This window comes from Hyperoodon ampullatus, assembly GCF_949752795.1.
Source record: "Hyperoodon ampullatus genome assembly, chromosome: 5".
Classification (NCBI taxonomy): Eukaryota; Metazoa; Chordata; class Mammalia; order Artiodactyla; family Ziphiidae; genus Hyperoodon; species Hyperoodon ampullatus.
This window is the reverse complement of record NC_136918.1, coordinates 60,730,410-60,755,053: the sequence shown is the minus strand read 5'-3', so window position 1 is coordinate 60,755,053 and position 24,644 is coordinate 60,730,410. Positions and strand designations below refer to the sequence as shown.

The following is a 24,644-nucleotide window of genomic DNA, read 5'->3' as shown; positions in this document are numbered from 1 at the left end:
TCACTGTCCATATGTTCATTAATAGTATGTATAAATGCAATTTCTTTTTATATGTTTATCTTGTATCCTGCTGACTTGCTGAACTCACATTTTAGTTCTAGGAGTTTGTAGATTCCTTAGGATTTTCAGACAATCATGTCATATGCAAATAAGAATAGTTTTATTTCTTCCTATCTGATCAATGATCCTTTTATTTCCTCTTCTTGCCTGATTGCACCAGCTAGAATTTTTAGCACTATGTTGCATAGAGCAATGAGAATGAACATTCTTATGCTGTTCCTAATCCTAGGGGGAAATCATTTGGTCTTTTACCGTTAAGTAGAATTTTAGTTGTAGGTTTCTTGTATATTCTCTTTATCAAGTTGAGGAAGTTCTCAGTGCTCCCATTTTCTTTTTATCGTGAATACATTGTATTATGTCAAATGTTTTTTGACACTGATTGATACTATCATGTGAATTTTCTTCTTTGTTCTGTAAATATGAAGAGTACATTGATTGATTTTGAATATTGAATCAGCCTTGCATGATGCACTAAACCTACTTGGTCATGTTGCATAATTTGTGTATATATTGCTGGATTCTATTTGCTAAAATTTTGTGAAAGATTTTTGCATTTTTATTGATGAGTGATACTGGTCTATAGTATTCTCTTTCTTCTTTTTTTTTCTTTTTTAGGTACTATCTTCACTGGGCTTTGGTATTAGAATAATACAAGCTTCATAAAATAAATAAATTGTAAAGTTTTTCTATTTTCTGGAAGAAATTGTAGAATTGATGTTAATTCTTCTTTAAACATTTGGTATAATTATTCAGTGAAACTATCTGGGCCTGGATATTTCTCTTTGGGGAGTGTTTAAATGATGAATTAATTTTTTCAGAGTTACAGGTCTATACACATTCTCTATTTCATATGAATGAGTTGTGGTTGTTTGTATTTCTTTTAAGGAATTAGCCCATTTCATCCAAGTTGCCAAATTTGGCAGAGTTGTTTGCAGTAGTGCCTTATTATACTTTTGATGTCATCAGGGTCTATAGTGATATCCTGTTTCATGCCTGATATTGGTAATTTGTATCTTTTCTTTTATTTTCTTTGTCAGTCACTATTGCCAATTTTATTGATCTAAGAACCAGCTCTTAGACATAGAGAATGGACTTGAGGACACGGGGAGGGGGAAGAGTAAACTGGGATGAAGTGAGAGAGTGGCATGGACATATATACACTACTAAATGTAAAATAGATAGCTAGTGGGAAGCAGCCGCATAGCACAGGGAGATCAGCTCGGTGCTTTGTGACCACCTAGAGGGGTGGGATAGGGAGGGTGGGACGGAGAAGCAAGAGGGAGGAGATATGGGGATGTATGTATATGTATAGCTGATTCACTTTGTTATAAAGCAGAAACTAACACACCATTGTAAAGCAATTTTACTCCAATAAAGATGTAAAAAAAAAAAAAAGAACCAGCTCTTTGCTTCAATAATATTATCTATTTTTTCTGTTTTTAATTTTATTGCTTTCTGCTTTCATTTTTACTATTTCTTCACTCTACTTGATTTGGGTTTCTTTTGCTCTGCTTATTTTAAGTTCTTATGGTGGGAGCTTAGATTATTGATTTGAGGCCTTTTCAATGTATTTAGTACTGCAAATCTCTCTCCCCCTCCCTCTCACTCTCACTCTCAGCACTGCATTAACTGTGTCCTCAAATTTTTGATGTTGAATTTTTATTTTTATTCAGCTTGATGATTTTGATTTTCTCTAGAGATTTTCTCTTTGGCTTAGGGATTACATAGAAGATGTGTTCTGTTTAGTGTTCTGTGGGCACTTGACAAGAATGTATGTTCTGCTGTTGTTGAGTAGAGTATTTTATAAGTGTCAACAGGATCTTATGGATTGATGGTGGTTTTGAGTTCTATGTTCCTGATGATGGTTTTCTGTCTAGTTGTTCTGTTATTAATGGGTGAAAGAGTGGTGTTGAAGTCTACAACCAAAATTGTGAATTTGTCTATTTCTCCAGTTCTATCAGCTTTTGCTTTGCATATTTTGCAGTTCTTTTGTTTTGGTGCATATACATTTCGGATTGTTACATCTTCTTGGTGCACTGACCCTTTTATTATTATATAATGTCTCTTTCTGTCTCTAGTAATTTTCTTTGCACTGAGATCTACTTTACCTGATATTAATATAACTATTCCTGCTTTCTTTTGATTAATGTTTGCACGATATGTATTTTTTCCATCCTTTTACTTTTGACCTGCCTATATCATATTAGGAGTGAGTTTCATGTAGACAGTATATAGTTGAGTCATGTTTTCTAAGTTACTCTTCAAATATGGGCCTTTTAATTGGCATAGTAAGCCATTTACATGGATGTTGTTATTGATATGTCACAGCTTGTCTGCCATTTCTTTTTTCTGCTTATTGTTTTTTTAATTTTTCTGTATCTTTTTCTTATCTTTCTATGCATTACTATAACATTTTTTAGAATTCCATTTCATTTTATTCATAAGAGTTTTTTTTTGTTTTTTGTTTTTTTGTGGTACACGGACCCCTCACTGTTGTGGCCTCTGCCGTTGCAGAGCACAGGCTCTGGATGCACAGGCTCAGTGGCCATGGCTCATGGGCCTAGCCACTCTGAGGCATGTGGGATCTTCCCGGACCGGGGCATGAAGCCGTGTCCCCTGCAGCGGCAGGCAGACTCTCAACCACTGCACCACCAGGGAAGCCCCATAACAGTTTTGAGTGTATCTCTTTACCTAGCTTTTTACTGGTTGTTTCAGGTATTATATTGTGTATAACTGACTTATCTACTGGTAGAATCGTTTTACCAATTCAAGTGAAGTGTAGAAGCCTTAACTACTCTCTCTTTACTCTTCTCCATTCATATGTAATTATTTAACTATTTCCTCTATGTACATTTATAACCACATCAGACAATGTTATAGATTTTGCTCAGTTATTAAGTATAATTTAGAAGATTCAAGAGGGGAAGAAAGGTTTTTTGTATTTATATATAAATAATATATATATATAAAAATATTAATAAGAATAATAAAATTAAGAAAAGGAATTATAAATGAGAGTATTTCTTATTCTTGCTCTTTTTTTTCTTTCTGATGCTCTTGTTCTTTCTTTCTTCCTGATGTTCCACTATTCCCTTTTTTTAAAAAATAATTTCCCTTCTATTTAGAAAAATGACATTATTTCAGAGTAGTGTGCTGGAGATAAATTCTCTTAGCTTTCCATCATGTGGGAAGGTCTTGGTTTCTCCTTCATTCCTGCAGGGTAATTTTGCTGGATATAGGATCCTGGGTTGTGTTTTTTTTCATCAGTTGAAAAATGTTGTCACTTCCTTCTGGTTTCCATGATTCCTGATGAGAAATCTTTTGTTATTTCACATTTTTCTCTGATAGATAAGGTATCATTTCTTTCTTGTTGCTTTAAGGATTTTTCCTTTGACTTTAATTGTTGGAAGTTTGACTATGGTGTACCTTAGGGTCGGTTTTGGAGGGGTTAATTTGCTTGGGCTTCACTCAAGTTTTTGGATCTGTAGATTTATGTCCTATCAAATTTGATTTATGTCCTATCAAATTTGATACATTTTTTGCCTCATTTCTTTGAACATATTTTCAGCCCCACTTTCGCTCTTCTATCCCCTAAGACTTAATTGACACAATGCTATATAGCTTTGTCATAGTTCCATAGGTATCTGAGGCTCCACTTTTTTTCTTTTCTTTTTCAGTCTGTTTTCTCTCTGTTGTTCAGTTGGGTTATTTCTATTGTTCTATCTTCCATCTGCTGATTCTTTCCTCTGTCCCCTCCATTCTGCTTTTTAGCACATCCATTGATATTTTATTTCAGTTATCGTGTTCTTCAGTTCTGAAATTTCCATTTGGTTCTTCATATCTTCTATTTCTTTGCTGAGACTCTCTTTCATTTGTTTTAAGCATGTTTGTCATTGCTCATTGAAACATTTTTATAATAGTGGCTTTAAAATCTTTGTCAGATAATTCTAACATTTCTGACATTTTGATATTGGCATTTATTGGTTGACTTTTTAAATCATTTTGAGATTTTCCTGATTCTTGAGATTATTAGTGATTTTCTATTGAAACCTGGACATTTTGTGTATTATGTTATGAGACTTTATATCTCATTTAAATCTTCTATCTTAGTTGGTTTTCTTTGACACAACTCTAGGAAAGATAAGGGGAGAATGCCACCTGTTGTTGCCTGATTGAGGTAGAAGTCCAAGTTTCCTATCTGGCTTCTGTGAACTCCTGAGGAGAGTATGACTCATTACCTCTGTGCAGGGATGGGAATTCTAGCTCTGCACTGGGCTGCCACTGATGCCACTTGGCTAGGAAGTGTAGATGTGCCTATTTACTGTTCCCATATGGCTTTAATGGATACTATGGTGGAGTGGGCTCATTATCAGAGTGGTGGTGAAAGTTTTGACTCTCCAAAACCTTCCTCTGATACCACCCCAAGGGAGGGGGAGAAACACCTCATTACAGCCTGGTGAGGGGGATAGTCTAGCCTTGCCACTCAACCTCTGGTGTCATGTTTGGCTACAGCAGAGTGGTTATTTTGTAGAAGTTTGCTGTCTTGTTAGGCTGCCTCTTTCCTGGTACTTTGACTAGAGAATCTCCTTCTAAAATTCAAATTACTTGATATTGTCTGCTTAATATTGCCCTACTGGTCACCCATACTTTCTTATTTAAATTGTGTAGGCCATTCTTTTTCTTTTCTTTCCTTGCTTCATTTTGGATAATTTGTATTTCTAAGTTTTTTCAAGTTCCATAATTTTCTAATTATCTAATCTGCTGTTAATCCCATTTAGTGAAATTTTTATTTCAGATCTGGTATTCTTCTTCTCCAAAAGTTCCCTTTTGTAGTTTTTTAATATCTTCTATTTTCCTCCTTATTAAATGCATTTTTTCTTTAATTCTTTAGGCATATTTGGTTTATTTATAGTGCTACTTTATTGTCCTTATCTGCTGATTTAATCATCACTAATATTTCTAAGTCTGTTTTTACTGAGTGAGTATTTTCTTGATTATGGGTCACATTTTCTTACTCTTTACGGATGTTTATTAATTTTTCATGTGGTATGGGACATTATGAATTTTACATGGTTGAGTGCTAGCTTTTGTTGTACTCCTTTAAAAAATATCATACATTTTTTTCTGGATGCCAAGTTAACTCATGTACAGATTAGTTTAATCCTGTCAAGCACTGTTTTTAAGATTTGTTAGGGCGAACCTAGAGTAAACTTTACTCTGGGATTCAATTAGCCATACTACTTAGCCATGGCCCTTCTGGAATCTCTACTGAATGCCCTGTGTAGTCAACAACATTTCTCCACTTTGGCTGCTGAGAACTGATTCCTGGCTCTGTGTGTGGTCTGGGAATTGTTTGACTAACAGTTACCCTCATTCTTCTTTCCAGTGTGTTGTTCTCTGTCTGACTTCATGGAGATTTACCCTATGTATATATTGAATTATATTTAGTCAAAGGTTCAAGAGGATCATTATATAGATTTTGGAGGGTTTTTTTTCTCCACATAACACTCTCCCACCCCCTTTCCAGCACTCCACAAATTCTACTTGCCTTAAGAATCATGATGTGGGATCTGTCTCTCCAGTTTAGGAAGATCATTGAGCTCTCCTTTGGTTTCTGTTTCATGTGCTGTAATCCAGAATTTGCCTCCAGCAGTACTCAGCAATAATTGAGCTTTTTATTTCTCTTTGCTCTGTGTTCCACATCCTGTGCTGTCTGTTGACCAATATCCGTTGTTTATTGTAGAAGGTAAGCCCAGTTACCGTTACTCTTGGAGGATCACAAGCCCCATTTAAGTGCAACTACATAAAGGGCACTGTCCTTTATCTCTAAGCACAAGATAGACATTCTAATGTCTTTTCAGTCCTTCTTGACTGAAAATAATACTTGTGGCCCACATTCTACTTTCAAATGCCCTCCTATGTTCTGCAGCTGAGAATAAAAGCTGCAAATTTACAATCAAATGCTTCATTGTAGGAAATTTATTTTATGGTTTTTCTAGCGTCCAATCCATATGTTTTTTTCTAGAGCCCAATCCTTAAGTTCACAGTTAAAATCAGTCTCAAAAACAGAAGGGAGTTTTGACAGTACAATGGCTTGCTGTAGGGAGGTTATATGCAGCCATTTTCTGGACCGGTAACCCTCATAGTTGGAGACCTTGGGCATCAAGAAGGCATTAAGGGCAATAAGAGATTAAAGTAAATTTAGAGAAGCTCCCAGAGGTAGTCATCAATGAGAAGAACATATCAAAGATAACTGCAGTCTGCTTTATAATCTTGCCTCTGGTGGAATTGACTTCTCACTTTTCAGAGTTAAGAAAAGTTACCTCTCCCTTTGTCTTAAGCAGGGGTCCCCAACCCCCAGGCTGCAGACCAGTACTGGTCTGCAGCCCGCTGGAACTGGGCCACACAGCAGGAGGTGAGTGGCAGGCAAGCGAGTGAAGTTTCATCTGCTGCCTCCCATCACTCCCCATCACTTGCCTACCGCCTGAACCATCTCCCCCAACTTCCATGGAAAAATTGTCTTCCACAATACCAGTTCCTGGTGCCAAAAAGGTTGGGAATCGCTGGTCTTAAAAGCTGGTGGTAGAGGTAATGGAGTAAAGAAAGTAAGTTTCTGGAATAAACATGTCTGTGTAGGTCAACATCTTTTTCTTAACCTGTGACAAAGCATACAGAAAAAAATGAAGAAAACAAGCAAAACCAAAAAGGTCCAGCAAATTTTACTTTTGTGAAATTGTGGGGCAGATTGAATCTGCAGACTCGAATGTAAGAGTTTTTAGAGAGTTGATACTGGGCAGGAGCAACACAAGGAGAAAAAGGATGAGAAAAGGTAAGAAAAGACGGAAGGCAGTAATAAAGATTTGTATAGAAATTGATGAAATAGAGAATAAAAAAACAGGAGAGAAAATTAATTAAAACTAAAAGTTGGTTCTTTGAAAATGTCAATAAAATCAACAAACATTTAGCTAGTGACAAAGGAAAAAAGAAAGATGACTCAAATAACTAAAATCATTAATGAAAGAGGGACATCACTACTGACCCTAAGGAAATTTAAAAAGAAAATAGGATATACTATGAACAACTGTGTCACAACAGATTAGATAACTTAGATGAAATGAACACATTCCTAGAATGACAACAACTACTGAAACTGACTTCTAAAGAAATAGAAAATCTGGTTAGACATTTAATAAGTAAAGCTAGACTTATCATGGTGACCATTTCATAATGTATTTAAATGTCGAATTTCATAATGTATTTAAATGTCGAATCACTATGGTATACACCTGAAACTGACATAATACTGTTCCTTAACTATATTTAAATTGTAAAAAAAAGTAAAAAAAAGTAAATAAAATAGTGTAGTATTTGAGTGTGACCTACACACATCCTACTGGGGAAAAAAAAAAAAAGAGAGAGAGAGAGAGAGGGATAGAATTAGTAATTTTAAAACTTCCCTGGGCTTCCCTGGTGGCGCAGTGGTTGAGAGTCTGCCGGCCGATGCAGGGGACACAGGTTCGTGCCCCAGTCCAGGAAGATCCCACATGCTGCGGAGCAGCTGGGCCGGTGAGCCATGGCTGCTGAGCCTGTGCTCCGCAACAGGAGAGGCCACAACAGTGAGAGGCCTGCGTACCGCAAAAAAAAAACAAAAAAACAAAAAACAAAAAAAAACTTCCCCAAAGAAAAGTGTATACTGAGATGGTTTCAGTGGTAAATCATACCAAACATTTAAAGAAAAATTAATACAGATTCTTCACAAATTCTCCCAAAATATAGAAGAGGAGAGAACAATTCCCAGATCATTCCATGGGGCCAGTATTACCCTGATACCAAAATCAGATAAGGATTTCACAAAAAAGAAAACTACAGACCAATATCTCTTATGCATGTAGATGTAAAAATCCTCAGCAAAATATTAGTAAACCAAATCCAACAATTTATAAAACTGATTATACACTATGATCAAGTAGGATTTATCTCAGGAAATCAAGATAGGTTCAACATCTGAAAATCAATTAATGTAATATACCATATCAAAACCCACCTAATCATCTCAATAGATGCAAGAAAAAAAACTTGACAAAATCCAACTCCCTTCCATGATAAAATAACTCAACAAACTAGAAATAGAAGAGAACTTCCTCAACCTAATAAATAGAACCTATGAGAAACACACAGTAACTTTACACTAAATAGTGAAGTGCTAAAAGCTTTCCCCGTATAATCAGGAATGAGGCAAGGATATCTATTCATGCCACTTCCATTCAACATTGTACTGCAAGTTCTAGCCAGAGTAAAAAGGCAAGAAAATAGAAGACATCCAGACTAGAAAGGAAGAAGTAAGATATCTCTGTTCACAGATGACAGGATCTTGTAACAGAAAATTTTAAGGAACCCACCTAAAAAAACTATTAGAATTAAGAAGGAAATCCAACTAAGTTGTAGGATTAAAGATCAAACTATAAAAATCAATGGGATTTCTATACACTAGCAATGAAAAATCTGGAAGTTAAGAAACGATTCTAGTTATTATAGCATCGAATAAAATACATAGGAACAAATTTAACAAAAGAAATGCCAAAATTAGATAATGAAAGCTGTAAAACATTGTTGAAATAAGTTAGATACTAAAATAAATGGAAAGACATCTCGCGTTCATGGGTCAGATAACTTAATATTGTTCAAATGGCAATACTCCCCCAAATTTATCCACAGATTCAATTCAATCTCTCCCTACATAAAAGCAAGAAGTAGAACAATGTATATTGTATCTGTGATAGATAGATAGATAGATAGATATTTGTATCACTTATATTTTCATAAAGTCTGGAAGGATTTACAAGAAATTAAAAGCATGCAAGCATTAATGTACTGCCAGCTTACATTTTGTGGTAGTTGTTACATTGAAACTGGGTGAATGTGGGAGCAAGGTAGCTTTATTCATTTTTCTGCTTTTTATATTCTATGCATTATTTTAAAAAAGGAAATGAGGAACATACAGGAGTAGGAATTCCCACCCCAGCAGCTTGTAATGTAGCCAAGGCTGATTTACAGAGTCAGACCAGGATCACTTAGCTCATCAATTCAACAAATAAGCTCTGTGGGGAGATACTCCTTATAAGGCGTGTGGCTTCACATTACTTTGGACGTCCAGAGAATATGACTAAGACTAAGTCGAGAGCAAGTGAGGGGAAAAGGAGATCAGAAGGAGGTCACTCACTAATTCCAGTGGGATCTGAACTTCTTTATTTCAGCTCCATGGTAGCTGTAGCTAAGACTCTCCCGTGTTGCTCCAGTTGGCCTTTTCTTGGCACCGTGGTTGCTTATCCAAAGGCAGAGGAGATCTAGAGGAGGTGAAAGGTTTATCTGAGGATAATTGCTGCTCAAAGGAGTAGAAAAGGTGGGGAGAGAAGGAGAAAAAATGCAAAGGTATGTGGAGGAGTTCCTGCTGATTCTATTTAACTTTGAGTACAAGAGGGCAGCAGATGGACTTTTGAGAAGAGTAAAATTAGCCAGTTCTTTGACCTTGATCCATGTTTGGATTTGTTCAGATTTTGGAGTTCAGATCACAAAATGGGAAATGTTTTGTTGGATTAGCGTCATCTGAAAGTGGGAAAGACTTTCCAGAGGCCTTACCATCTTTATGTAAGAAATCCTCCTGTCCTAGTCCTCTTTTACCTTTCTCCACACTTCTGCTTTGTACATCTTTCTAAAGTTGATGAATTGAAAACTATCACTGCTTAATTGCTTTTAGCGATGGACCCCTGCATGGGTGGAAATGGATGTGCTCACATCTGTCAGAGTGAGCATGGCATGGCCAGGAGTGCCTGTCACCCAGGGTACCAGCTGTCTGAATACAAAAATGCCTGTGCAGGTTGGAAGTTGAAACTGATGGATTAATTAGGTAATTGTTTGAAATTCTGTGGTAATTCAGTTTTGAATAGTCAGAACAGCTAGGAGAAAGGTGTTTTCATTTATGCTTAAAAAAGAACATTTATATTCTTATTTGATCATTCTGAAAGGTATTTTTATGAAACTGTAAAAACTCAGTGAAATTTTTAGTTACAAAAATTGATCTGGTGTAGTTTCAGAATTAATTCTTTTTGTTTTCTGTTTTTCATTCTGAAGTGAATTCCAGAATTAATATTTCAAAACCTTCCATAACCTCACAGGGAGTTTTTTATTATAGGCTACAGAAGGTGGGGATAACCTTTGAAAAGCAACTATGTGCAAATGAGTGCTCTCAGAAGTTAGGAATAATTAAAACCAAAAAGGAAGAAACTCTATAACTACAAGGTTACATATTTCTGTTTCCTAGAAATAGCAAAACAGACACACTTCAATTCAAAGATGAAAGTGATAAATTACTTCGTGACCAGAACTGATAAATGAAGTCATTCCTGTGGGACTGTCTTTGTTTTAATAACTTCTGAGAAATCACAGAATCCTTCATTTTTATCACAGCATTTCCATGAAATGAGAAACAGTTTATTTGCATTAATTAAGAAAATACAAAATGTTTCCTGACTTATGGGACTGATAAACACTTTAAGAAATTGAAAAAGAATTAGACATAAAAATTAGTGTGAAGTTAGTTTTTTTTTTCTTTAAGCCAAAGCCAAGATAAAGTTTTCTGTGGATTATGTTAACCTACTTTTCTGACAGAGAACATTTCTGCTTTGGTCCTCTGTTTGCATAGCACCTACCTTACCGAGTTTCTGACACGGAATAGGATCTTATTAAAATTTGTGGAAAATTGACAAAGGTATACATATATAGATATATCCATACTTATCTATGTAATATCTTTTTCAAATTTTTATTTTAATAATATCTGGTACATTATTCCTAAAAGGTCTGTCCCCAAAGTTACTGCCTATGTAGGGTTTTATAAATACCTTAGAAAAATGAGTATTTCTCTTAAGAGTCCTGGTGGGGGGTGGCATGCAGGACCATACAAGGAGGAGATTTTATTTGGGAAAATAATGGTGAGACCTATCCATTTAAAGGGGGGGCCTGCAGAAACTACATGGGCCACAAAATGATGTATATTGAACAGACTTGGCCATCAGTGTCAGGAGAGAGAGAGGGCACCAGTGTTTAAATGGCATTGCCCTGTAACAATCATATGTACAATATGCACCATGGATTGCTACATATGAAGACTCCAAATCTGCCTTGTGTATGGCCACTTGTGCTGTCTTAAATCAGAGAGATACCATTTTTGGTTAAGAATTTGATACATATTCATGAAGACAAATTACAGTGATTTCTGCCTGTATTATTAGAGGATAGAAAAGGTCTATTTTTTGTTTGTTTTCTCTTTCTTCAAATTAATAGATACTAGTAGGTTCTAATAGGTAGAAAGAAGTGTTTGAGAACATAAGACCTACAGTAGAGTTCATGTCATTCGCAGTTGGTTTATTTGCAAATATGGAGCCTATGTGGTATTTTACTGTTACGTTTGATGTTGGGGGTTGAGAGGCAGGGGATGCTTTAGTGCATTTTTATAGTTTACAAATAAACCTTAATTCCAGCTCTGAAGACACAGCTCCTGTGTATCTCTTTCTGCAGAGGTAAACGAGTGTGCTGAAGGGCTTGCTTCCTGCAGCCATCGCTGTGTGAACACAGTGGAATCTTTCATTTGTGCCTGCCACCCTGGTTTTGAGCTGGGAGCTGATGGAAAACAGTGTTCCAGTAAGTGGCAATAATCGCAGCCCAGGAAATGTGTGGCATTTTACAAGTATTAAACAAGAGTAACAAACAAAAGAACTACACTGAATGTCTTGCCAAAGTGGAAGCTCCTAAGAATGTTTTCCACTGGAGCAGGCTGGGTGTGGGAGCTTCGAAGGCCAGCCCCCTCATTTTAATTTCACAAAACAGGGGCCCAGAGTCAACAGAAAATGGTCGGCATCATGATCCACAGTGTAGACCACAAGGACTAAGTCTCAGGTCTTCTGACTCGGGGCTCTCTTGGACCCATGGCTGTCCTTTGTGAAGAGTCTGTCTTCCTTCACCACCTCTGCTGTGCAATATTTATTGAACACTAATAATTCCAGTGTAAAACTCAGGAAAAAGGAACTAGCAGGACTGAAGGAACCAGCAGCACAAGGGGCAGCTCTAGATTGTAATACCACGTCTGATTTCCCATCTCAGTTCCAAAGATGCCCTTTCCAGTTCTCCACATCTTAGTAAACCATCCATTCCGGGCAGAAGTCAAAAATTCAATTATGCAAATGAGTAAGTGACAGAACTGGGACTTGAACTAGGGTCTTTAGGCTCCAAATATACTATCCTTTTAACTTTGTTATGTGTTTCTAGACATCATATGTCTCTTGATCCGTTTTAATTAAGGAAGAAGAATAAGGCTAATGATAAACAGAATAAATTATGTAGTGTTTTTACCTAAGCTGTCTCATAAAGAGACATTCTTAAGGTCACTAAGTTTTTCATTCACTTCCACTGCATAAAACTCTAATTCTTTAATGCCTGGGTTGCCAGTGTAGCCTTAAGGTCTGTTGGTATATTTCTACTGTTTAAAGACAGGGCAGTTTTGCTGCAGTGATATTTGTCTTTTAAAGAGCAAACTAAATAACATGGGAGAGAAGAATTAACTACTAATTAGGATATAACTTCTTTTGAAGTGAATCTTTCTCTCAATGCCCTGAGGAGTCATTTCAGGCAGAGAAAAATGTGGATGGGTTTTCCTTTCTTATTAATATTTTGGCTTTTTAATGTGGCCAGAGGTTTAGGAGATGAGTACATTTTACAGATGCCTGAAATAAAATCCCTTGCAATCTGACTGGTGAGTTCTCAGTTATCATGAAAGAGGGGGTCCTTATTGCTAATGAGTCATGAGGTATAGGCTTTCTGTGAAAGTCACTTGGGAAAGCAATTTGCCCTAGAGTTGAATACATTTGGTAGAAGTGTATTTTTACGTTTATTTCCCTCATGTGAATATTTGGCTAAGTTCTTTGTATAGCTCTCACCAGACCTCAATATTTACTAACTGCCATACAAAACTTTCTTGGTGAAAACTGGTATTTTGAGTGCTTTAAAATTTGTAGGTGGGGTAAATGTTTTCAGAACATGGTAATGTTTAACAATGAGGGACTTCCCTGGTGGCACAGTGGTTAAGAATCTGCCTGCCAATGCAGGGGACATGGGTTCGAGCCCTGGTCTGGGAAGATCCCACATGCTGCAGAGAAACTGAGCCAGTGTGCTACAACTGCTAAGCCTGCACTCTAGAGCCCACGAGCCACAAATAGTGAGCCTGTGTGCCACAACTAGTGAGCCCGTGTGCCACAACTACTGAAGCCCATGTGCTTGGAGCCCGTGCTCCGCAACAAGAGAAGTCACCGCAATGAGAAGGCCCTTGCACCACAACAAAGAGCAGCCCCGGCTCGCTGCAACTAGAGAAAGCCCATGCGCAGCAAAGAAGACCCAACACAGCCAAAAATAAATGAATTTTAAAAAAGAAAAAAACAATGAATTACGTGTTCTTCATGTAACAGTATATTTTAGGCAAATATTGTTTTAACTTTTTCCTAGGACAACAATATTTTGTATTTATATCATTTCTTCTCAGAGGCTCTCAAAATAGCATAAACATCAAATCCTCAAAGTGTGCTGTGAATGAACTATCACTATCTTGTGATTAGAAATTAGAAAATTCCAGATCTAGTATGGTTAAATAAAACTGTCCCCAAACTACCAAGCAGTATATAGTGAACCTAAGTTCCATATGTATTTAATGCATATTTAATATATTGAGTAAATAATGATTATTTGCTATCTATGAGAAACCACGGGGATCAGGTTTTAAAGTTTTTTTAAAGCATATTTTTAGGTATGATAGTTAAACAGTAGCATCTGTATCAAGAATGCAGACTCTCAGCTTACTTCTAGTGGCCAGTTCTAGATGAGTATGTGCATGTCTGAGTCCCTTATAGTTTAGCTCTTTATGAGGTTACAGTAAAGTCATTTATATGTAAAGTACCTCTGGCAGTCTTACAGCTGCATTGATCACAGGGAAACAAGAATAGGAGTCAAAATTTGAAATATGGCTCCCTACAGAGTATATGCTAACATACTGTGAAAAATATCAGTTCCCTTAATTATTTCAGCCTTTCATTTAGCTCTCTTATTTTGCTGTGTCCTAAACTAGCTGTTTCTAAACCCAAAGCCATTCTTATTTTCAACAATAAATTGATTAGCATAATCTTTTTTTTGTTTATTCAATCATTCAAAACCTATTTTTTTAAATTAATTTTAGCACTCTTTTTTTTAACATCTTTATTGGAGTATAATTGCTTTACAATGGTGTGTTAGTTTCTGCTGTATAACAAAGTGAATCGGCTATACATATACATATATCCCCATATCCCCTCCTTCTCGTGTCTCCCTCCCACCCTCCCTATCCCACCCCTCTAGGTGGTCACAAAGCACCGAGCTGATCTCCCTGTGCTATGTGGCTGCTTCCCACTAGCTATCTATTTTACATTTGGTAGTGTATATATGTCAATACTACTCTCTCACTTCGTCCCAGTTTACTCTTCTGCCTCCCCGTGTCCTCAAGTCCATTCTCTACTCTCAAAACCAATTTTTGAACATCTGTTACGAGCTGGGTAATACAAGATGATGAAAGCACAGAGGAATGAGCACAATGACAAGGATGTGCCCTGGGCGCCCTGGGACACATGGCTGCTGCCTAGCGTAGACTGGAAGCTGGGACCAGGGAGCATGATTTCTGTACATGTAACTATACAGGAACATAGCAGATACCTTGGCAGTTTGAATGGTGATATAGGCTCTCAAGGAATACCACAATCCTAAGTGCCCTTGTCCTGTTCTTTCCCATCTTTCTTCTTTCAAAGGATTCAGGAGTTAAGAATGGAAGGAAATGAACCAATGTAGTCGCTCTCATTTAGAGGTGTGTCCAAGCAACACAAACGAAGAACAGTAGAGGCCAATGGTGAAAATAGCAGAGTATCTAATTCCATATTTTTAACAATGATGCAAAGCATTCTTTTATTTTTCATTTTCTCACTTAGAAAATGATTGATTATAATACCTGTGGGCTCAGGAAAATTGGCATCTATATATTGAGCTGGATGCCCCCCAAAGTGCCCCAAAGTAATGGCATGTACCACGATCAGCAAATTAGTGCTCAAAGTAAGAGAATGTTTATGTAATAAGTGACTCTTGTATACATCAAAGCTGATTAGCATATGAACATGATACCAGTTACATATAATCAGCTAATTCATTGGTTTTTTGTTCATAGTTTTGTTCCAAAGCCATTTTTAACAGTATTTTCATGTACTCACAGCCTAAAAGAAGGGCAGATATTAACATACCATTAGTTTGAGAACAGATATATCAGCTATATTTGCTTTCTGATCATTGATTCAATACACATATTTTTTACATTCTGAAAATACTGAAAATTCCCAGACGTAAGTGTCCTTTAAGATACGTTTAATAACCACTGGTGGACTCATTACCTTTCTGCCACACTCTGTCAATTTGACATTATTTATAGGTTTATTAGCGTTTTGATATGGTATAGATATTTACAATGCTTAATAGTCCTCAGACTTTTACTTTTATATGCTTAGAGTGTTGACAGATTTCCAATAAAGTTAGTCATCTCCCAACAGAGAGAGTGTACCCATTGTTGCCATATATTCAGATTTCTCTGTTATTATGCTAATTATTCTCTTTTGCTTGTTTTGGAAAGGGATTGAATTGGAAATTGTCAATAGCTGTGAAAAGAATAATGGTGGTTGTTCCTGTCACTGTGAACATGCAGTTGGTGGGCCCTGTTGCTCCTGTAACCATGGACACCAGCTTGATTCAGATGAGAAAACATGCATAGGTAATGTATGGTAAATGCCATCTTCCTTCAGAGCTTGCCCTGGATTCATTTAGCCCTTTCTTCTCTAATACTTAGTGCTCTAATGTAGTCACATCTCTCAACCTGCAAGAAGTAAAATGAACAGTGTCTTTGGCTACTGGATAAATGTAAAAGAAATACTAATTGACAGAAGACATCATTGTGTTTAGATATTTACTTTGAAGTTAAAGGAGATTTAAAACTTATTAGCAAAATATATGGACTTAACAGTTTTACTTCTGGGAAATACTCTAAGGCCTATCTAACCATTTAATGTAATTTGTAATTCATACAAAAATGCCACCATGCATGCTAATTCTCTCCACCACAAGCAGAAGCAATCATGTTCATTGGTTTTCAACTTGGTAATAATTTGGATGCATGTTCACCTTTGACATGGCAGGTAGCTACGTTCCAAAAGAAAGCTTTAAAAGATGTTATTCTTTGGAAATCCCAGCTCAAAACTATTTTTAATGGATAACTTTTTCAACATATTATCAGAATTTATATCATTTGAGACAATGAGAAGAATAAATTCCACCCCAGCCTTGCTTCATAATGAAATGTTTAATTTAGAACTTCTGAGAAAAAGGAATATCTACTAAAAATAAGGAGAGTGAGCATCAAACTAAATTACTCTGTGCTCTGGGTCTGAGAGCACCTACAAGCCCCTAAAACAATTTGCCATCATTCGAGAATTATGACACCATATTTGCTTGTTTTCTTTTGTGATACTTTATATCACCTTTCTTAAAAACTGTGATGTGAGTACTAAAAAAAATCTTTAACCATTTCATGCTACAGTATGATTTGAGGCAAACTGAAGTACCAAAAGAGAAGAGGTGAATTTCAAAAGCCTAAGTCATTGGGATTTTTTAGTTTGGCACTAATGTGACAGAGTGAACTTCAAGGGATTTTGAAGTATTCTGGTTTCATAAATTATTTAACCAAAACAATGTCATTACTTGTTATTTCTTGATGGAACATCACCTTCTGCATTTTTCTCAGTGTCTATGGTGATTAACTTAATGAAACCAGTTGATTGCCTTGCTTCTTTTTTGTAATGAAAATTATGCTTATAATTTTCTACCTTGCTAACATTTGTATTTCTGGAAAAAATAAAGGGCTTCCTTTCTTCTTTGCTCCCTCGCTCCCTCCCTCCCTTCCTTCTTTCCTTCCTACCTTCTTTTTTTGACCGTTGGGTAAGGGAAACTGAAATTTTGCTAAACCTTTTGTTTGCAACTTATAATTTGGTATCTTTCCTTATTCTTTGAAAAGTACAATTCAGTAAAGTTCTTATTTACAGCCAGAAAAAATAGCATCTGCCAGGGTCAAAATGTAGAAAATTGCATATTTATGACATTTCAGCAGTCAACATTACAACATTGTTTTGTTTACAGCTCAAGTTTATTTCATTTTCCAACAATAAATAACACTCATTCCTAAAGACCAAATATTCACTAGAGTAAAGGCAATGATTTGTTTGGAGTGTGCATATACATACTCGGCTTATTTGCCTGAGAACAGATTAAGGCCATGGTTGCTTTGTAAAACATTCATGCATAAGGGAAATTAAACAATTTTCTTTTTAGTGTATTTTAGGATCAACTTTCCTTTACATAACTTTCCTTTTACACAACTTTCCTTTTACAAATAAATGTGTTCTAGTCTGTGAATGGTCAGTCTTGCCCAAATGCAAAAATTTATTAGGGCTAAAACCTAGAGATGTGTTAACACAATTTGAAAAACAACTATACAAAATACAAATGTCTGACCAGCAGTAAGTTCACTAAATTTAACAATTGGTAGTTATCAGAAAAAGAAATTTATTCTAATCTTTGGAGCTTTATTCAGTGACTCTCTGTGTGGGGGAGAGATACAGAAGGTCAAGTTTTTTCAAGGTTTACATTTGATGCTTTTCTGAAGTCATAGTTGAAATGTTTAATTGTTTCACCTGACTGCAATTAATGCTGTAGTTTTGATTAAGGCTAAATTTTTAAGTACAGGTGAATTTCTCTGTGATGCTGCAATATTTGGTGTATTGGCCAATGTAAATAGGAAAAATATGATCATCAGAGAGGAAGAAAAATAAAAAATAAAAAATAAGCAAGCAAAGATATTACCAAATAAGATCTGGAAAGGAATCAAGAAATTTAGGAAAACAGGTGATATAAGGGTTGAAGGGACAGGGCATTTTAAGAAAGGAAGAATGGGGTTTCAGATGAGTTCTGTACATGAGACAGGAAATAACCCCAGAGGAATGATAATAGAAGAAGAATCCAAAATGGGTCATAAAATGATAGATCGAGGAATTCATTTTTCCAGTTATGTGATGCAATTGTGCTCCTTACTGGTTGAGAACAGGGAATCATGAGACGTATATGTTTAGAGGCTCTGGTGATATCTGAGAAGACTTTTTAAAAAATCTTGAAATAAGAAAATCCAAAAAACATAAAAGATAATGTTTTAGATAAAATGAAACTGAAGTTTTTAAAGTTTTTTTTGTTCTCTATATTCATGCTACATAATACAAAGGATAAATGAAGTTTTAATATAAGAAAGGAAAAAAATATCATCTAGAGTTTTGTGAGTAGCACTGCTTGTGACATTTTGCAGGAGAAAGAATGTTTTGTGTCCAAATGACCTTCATTTGGATATTTTATGGTGACCCCTAACCTTAGCTGATTGATTGCATTTTCTTTCCTTCCTTTCTCTTGTCTGCATTTTCTTACATTGGTACCCTTTCCAAGGTTAATTGAGACACTGACCTTTTATATCTGGGGCCGCTCATGTAGTTATGGAGCAGTGGGATTTTGTAAACTCAGCACTGACAGGCCACCCAACTTAACAGTTCAACAAAGGGGGTAGAATTGAACTAAGGACCTATAGTCAAAAACCCTGACCACACAATTCCCAGGTGTCTAGCCTGGTGAAAGCAGTGGGTAAAGAGTCTGTTGCTACCCTTTAGCCAATTATATTATAAATGATCCCCTCAAAACTCAGGATAAATCGATTAGCCTTTGGCTGAAAGGTTTCAATTTGACATCTTCTGGTGCATTTTTACTTTCTGCAGGGCAAATAAAGGAAGACACATGCCAGATTGTAGAATTCTAGAATAACAGTGCTGAAGGAGACTTAAAGATCATCATTTAGAAAGCTGTTTATCTGATAGGACATTCCAGGGTAATAGTGTCACCAATTAAATAAAAACTCATCCCAGTCAAAGCATCATTGAAAAGTTCAAGCAAATGCCCTGAAATATTCTGTAATTTAACACATAATATTTAAAATGATTGTCTGCCTTCTCTCTAAATTGCCTTTATCCACTTCTCTTCCCAGTCACGTGACTTCTTTTTGCTTGGGAACGTTCTTTCATCTGAAGTTCCAGAAGAACAAACACATGGGGGCCTAAGACTGCCTCCTGTTTGCAGTTATTAAATGTCCACTAAATGGAATTTTTGGGCTCTTCTTCTCAAGCTTTTATTTTTGTTGTCGTTCTTCAAGTTCTCTGTTTGTTCAGTTAGATTGCTGTTTAAACTGGAAAAATAGCAGAGATCTCTTACCCTGTGCTTATAAATGCATTTGGAGATTACTTACATCCTTTTCAAATAAATACCAGGCATAGAAGCATGTCAGAAACATAAATCCAAATGCGGCCTCATTTGTTTTGTGTTATAGTCTCTTCAATGTCTGTACTCAGTAACCTGAGAAATAGAAAATGATTAGTAAATCAGTTTTAATTTCGAAGTGAGGCTTATCAGCACCTTCATAGGTCAGTTAAATTCCTGCCCTTAAATAACAGAAATGTCCTTTCCCCCTTTAGACCTTGATGAATGTGAGAGTGGAGAAGCCTGTTGGACCCAGCTCTGCATCAACTATTTAGGAGGCTATGAATGCAGTTGTCAGGAAGGCTTTCAGATCAGTTCTGTTACTTGTGGATGTGATGGTGAATTGCTGAGCTCTAATATTAAATCCCTGATGTGATGGGGCAATCAATGGAGGGGGAATATCTGAGGCAGAGGGTTAGGGTGGGAAGGGAAGACTTTGACACTAGAGAGACTTGGATCTCTCTGTGGCTCATCCATGTTCTATGATATGAACTTGGGTGACACTCAGTGCTCTGAGCCTCAAATCCTCATCAGTAAAGTGAAGACAATAATGGGATTACTGGGGAAATTAAGAAAAGTAATAAATGTAAAGTGCCTGCTACTGTGATTGACATCGAGAAATCACTCAACTAAAAGTAGCTATTATTATTATAATAATAGTCATCGGCCCATAATCCCTTTTACCTAATTTAATATATATAGGCAAGTGAGAGATTCCAGCAAGCCATAGCACACTGCCACAGGAATTGCTCATGGCAAGCTTGACTGGAATCAGAGGTGATTACTGAGTGTCCTTCTACTTTAAGGGCAATAGCAAAAGGATTGCTGATTCATGAGCCACAGTCCAAATCTGTATCAGAATCCTTTATATATCTGATGTTAACCTAGATAATGCAAGTTTTAAGGTGAGTCATTTTATAATATTCTAACTTATTTGTTGAAATTGATTCACTTACCTTTTAGATGACTTCTAGCTAATAGGTATATTTTTATATGATAGGAGAGTTTGAATTCAGTGAGTAGAGTTAATTCACTTTTTTATACCCTTAAGAAGGGCTCAGGTAAGTCATTGCTGTAAATTACTTTAACAAGTTTACCTTAAATATATAACCTTTAAATTTTCGTTTGTGATTATTATTACCATTATTTTGAACCTTACTTTTCTTGAAATCAAAGATTCGAAGATTGTTATCTATTTCCATAATAGTCAAATTACATAAGAAGACTTTAAGGCCTCAGAGAAAATAGTGTTCTTGGATTAAAGAAATAAATTCTTGTATTCTGTTGAGGATGATAGTTGTGTTTCTTCATATAGATGCCAAGCTCCCCAGCCTTGCAGTATAGATAACAGCAAAGAACATACAACTATGATATCTATATATTCTAAACACAGTAGAGCATATCACCACTTACACCTCCCATCCAATTAACAGGGCCAAAAAAAATTGAATTTCATGTACCATCTGTTCTTAAGCAGAGTGAGCCAAGAGATGACTGTGAATATACATTCTTGGGTACACACATCCAAATGGAAAAGGTATCCACAATCTGAGGCCACGCCTGTAAACTCAGCTTCATAAATGAACTTTTAGTATACTGCACACATTGATCAAAGTCTGGGCTCAGGGCTTCCCTGGTGGCGCAGTGGTTGAGAGTCTGCCTGCCAATGCAGGGGACGCGGGTTCGTGCCCCAGTCCGGGAAGATCCCACATGCCGCAGAGTGGCTGGTCCCGTGAGCCATGGCCGCTGGGCCTGCGCGTCCGGAGCCTGTGCTCCGCAACGGGAGAGGCCAAAGCAGTGAGAGGCCCGAGTACCAAAAAAAAAAAAAGTCTGGACTCAGACGTGGACATAACACCAGTAAGTCATATGAGATTAAGGTCTAGGATTCATCCATCTCTAAAATTCTCCACAAACTGTGCACAGAATTATGCATAGAATAAAGGCTTCACCCTAGATATTGAATAATTTAAGAGTGAATGAACATTCTGCAAAATGGTACACAGCCTAAGACCCTGTAAGTTTTAAATTCTTCCTCAAATCTCATGAACAAGCTCTCAGAAAAACCTTGTCTATGTAGGTAAACTATGGTAAACTTGGATATGAGTGAAGGAAAAGTAATTGACAGGATATATTTGAGGAAGAATTGGAGCTATGCTTTCTATATAGCAATACATTGTTATTGGTTAATAAAGGTGAAAGATATGCCCATGAGTTCATAACGTCTATTTTATCTCTCAAAGCCTAAGAGCAGACAGTTTAAATTTTCCCAGATGTGGATGAATGTCTGGATGTCAGTATCGTCTGTGACCAACCATATATCAACTCTGTGGGAACCTATGAGTATACTTGTGAGGAAGGCTGCAGAATTGGAAGTGATGGAAAAACTTGCATCTCTAAGTTGCTGTGGAGAGTTTTATCAAATCTCTTCTAACTGACTTCAACCCTTGTCTTGTTCTTTGGGAGCATGGAGACCATATATTCTTTAACTCAACCTGTCCTCCCCTTTCTCTCTTCACAGACTGAGATCTTTCTTTTCCTTTTGTTCTCTCTGTGGCAGTTTCAACTCTGTGCTTTCTGCTTCTCACCTTCATTTACAATAGGCGGTTTGAAATGGCTTTCTCTAAGAGTTTTACCTTTCAGCTGCCCCCTGCCTTGACTGTCTAGTTCAGACTCTCTCATTTTTCCCATCAACCCTTGCTCAGTTTTTCCTTCTTTTAACCAGCATGTGGAATCCAGGTCTTTCCCTGTGTGGTCTGAGCTTTAGATGATGATGAGCTAAAGGAAGAAGAAGAGGAATTAGACATTGTGAAGTTTCCACGTCTTCTATTCAAGAGCCCACCTCAACTGTTTCATTATGTGGCTGCCTCTCACCCACGAAGGTGAAGAAGATGAGGAGGAAGAGGGGAAAGATATTCGAGGAGAACTGACTGCTTTGCACAGAGTTGGTGCATAAAAGCATGTATCTCATTAAAGTCACCTCTTTTCTCTATTTTTAGATAGTTCACATAAATCTTTCATAGACAATTTCATTATCAATGTTTAATGCCGTCAAGTGTTTTAACATGATATTAGCAAGAAAAATGGGACCAAAATTACTTCTTCAAAGCTCCCTATGAAATTCATCATCTTTTGTCTTTCTTCCCTTTAGCCCAAAAAAAAGGTTGCTATGTAGGTATGTGTGGATGAGGGGGTGCAGGGGGGGTGGGCGCTATTGAAAATGTGATACAGTGAAATGGAGCTGAAAAATAGCTTTGAATTAGCATAATGGAGAGAAGGATTGGGACCTTTTAGTTCTAACAGTTTAAACTCTACTAGAAGTCATTTTGGTATAGTTAAAATTTACCTTAAATAGCCTTAAAATCTAGACCCTTTCTAAATTTTAAAATTCAGAGAACCAATGGTTCAATATGCTCAAGTGGACCAAGAAAAAATATCTTTACAAATGTGAGCAGTTTTTCTTATATATCCATGCAATGGAACTCAAGCATCAAATCACTTCTGATCAGAATAAATTAGCATAACCTCTTTCAAAAGTAACAGTTTGCAGCCAGTCTGCTGCTTCTTTTTCTTTTCTTTGTAAGACAGAGGGCTTTTCAGAGCCCTCTATTCCTTGTATTTTAAGAGCATCAAAGCTTAATGATTTCTTTAGAAGACATTCAGTAAAGTAGCAGATTTGTTTATACGCTATGGTCAATGATAATAATATCAACAAATGCATCTGCATAATGATAGAAATGCTTTAATGTTACTGAATTAGACTCCTGATACTTTGGCTACTCAAAGTCAGAATAGAAATAGATAAGGACTACCAAGACAGTCAGAACTTGAGTGGCCAAGATCTAGAGAGAAGAGAAGCTCAGACAAGTGAGATGGACAATCTGTGCTACTTTTCTCCTTGAGCCATTTGCTAATGTATGGGCTATGCAGACAGAGAAGCCAGGAAGTCTACCGACAGCTGCAAAGAGAGTAAGGAGCTAAGCACAGTTATCAGCAGTATCATGCATGGTGCTAGAGAGGTAGAAGTTGGAGTTGAGAATCTGCCAAGGTGGAGAAGCCGTGCTAAACGTTACAGGCTTTCAACTGGGACATCTGAAAGACCCCATCTAGAAACAGGGGCAAATCTTAAAATGGAATGAGCCTTAAAAAAACAACTCAGATAAAGTCTATCCATCCTTATTCAGATTAAGGTAATTTCCCTCAAGAATAGAACAGATAAACACATTATGGTACATTTATACAATAGAATACTATATAGTCATAAAAAATAAACTAGTGAACACACAATATGGGTGAGTCTCATAAACATTATATAGAATGAAAGAAGCTTGATACCAAAGAGTACACACTTTACAATTCCATTTATATAAAGTTCAAAAATAAGGGAAAATAATCCATGGTGATATAAATCAGAATGGAGCTTAATTTGTAAGGCTAATGATTAAGAATCATCAAGTCACCTTTCAGTTTTTGAGGTGTTGGTAATAATCTATATCTTCATCTGGGAGCCATTTACACGGTGTTGTTTACACTGTGGGAGAAAAAAGTATGAAGTGTACACTTGAGTTCTGTGCACTTTTCTGCATGTATATTAAATCTCAGTAAAAAGGCTTACTTGGGAAAAAAAAAAAAAACTTTGCATAAAACAGCCTGGAAGGAAAAACACTGAAGTGCCAGGACCATTGATTATTTTTGTGTTCAGAAATTAATGGTAATTTCTTTTCATTTTTTACTTTCTTAAATATCCTAAATATTCTTTAGGGACTACTTCCAAGCTCTATTTTAAAAGGTATCTCTTTGCTATTGTCTTTTACTGGGACTCTTTAGGAAATGTGCTCAAGGATCATGTTTATTTGTTTTTTGGTACATGAAGGGTTTCATCTTTATTTTCAGTGATGTAGACAGTATGGGTCCACTGAGATGGTATTGCATTCCGGTCTGTTTAGTTCATACCTTCGGACATGATTGCACGTTGATCTGTGATGAATGGAGGCTGGTGCCAGGAAGGAAAGAGTGGATGCTCCTTCCCAACTGGCTGGGGAGACATTCTTTGTAATGAATGTAAGTGATTCCTTGGAGCA

At 36.5% G+C, this 24,644-nt stretch overlaps 1 pseudogene across 1 annotated transcript in view; it reads left to right on the top strand.

The window, feature by feature from the left end:
- LOC307053740 overlaps positions 1 to 24,644 on the top strand; it is a 471,967-nt pseudogene that overhangs the window by 434,971 nt on the left and 12,352 nt on the right. Inside the window, exons 6-9 of the transcript in view lie at positions 9,815 to 9,934; positions 11,635 to 11,757; positions 15,803 to 15,940; positions 19,782 to 19,904. The product of the transcript in view is annotated as an uncharacterized misc_RNA (transcript). The remainder of the gene's footprint in view (positions 1 to 9,814; positions 9,935 to 11,634; positions 11,758 to 15,802; positions 15,941 to 19,781; positions 19,905 to 24,644) is intronic.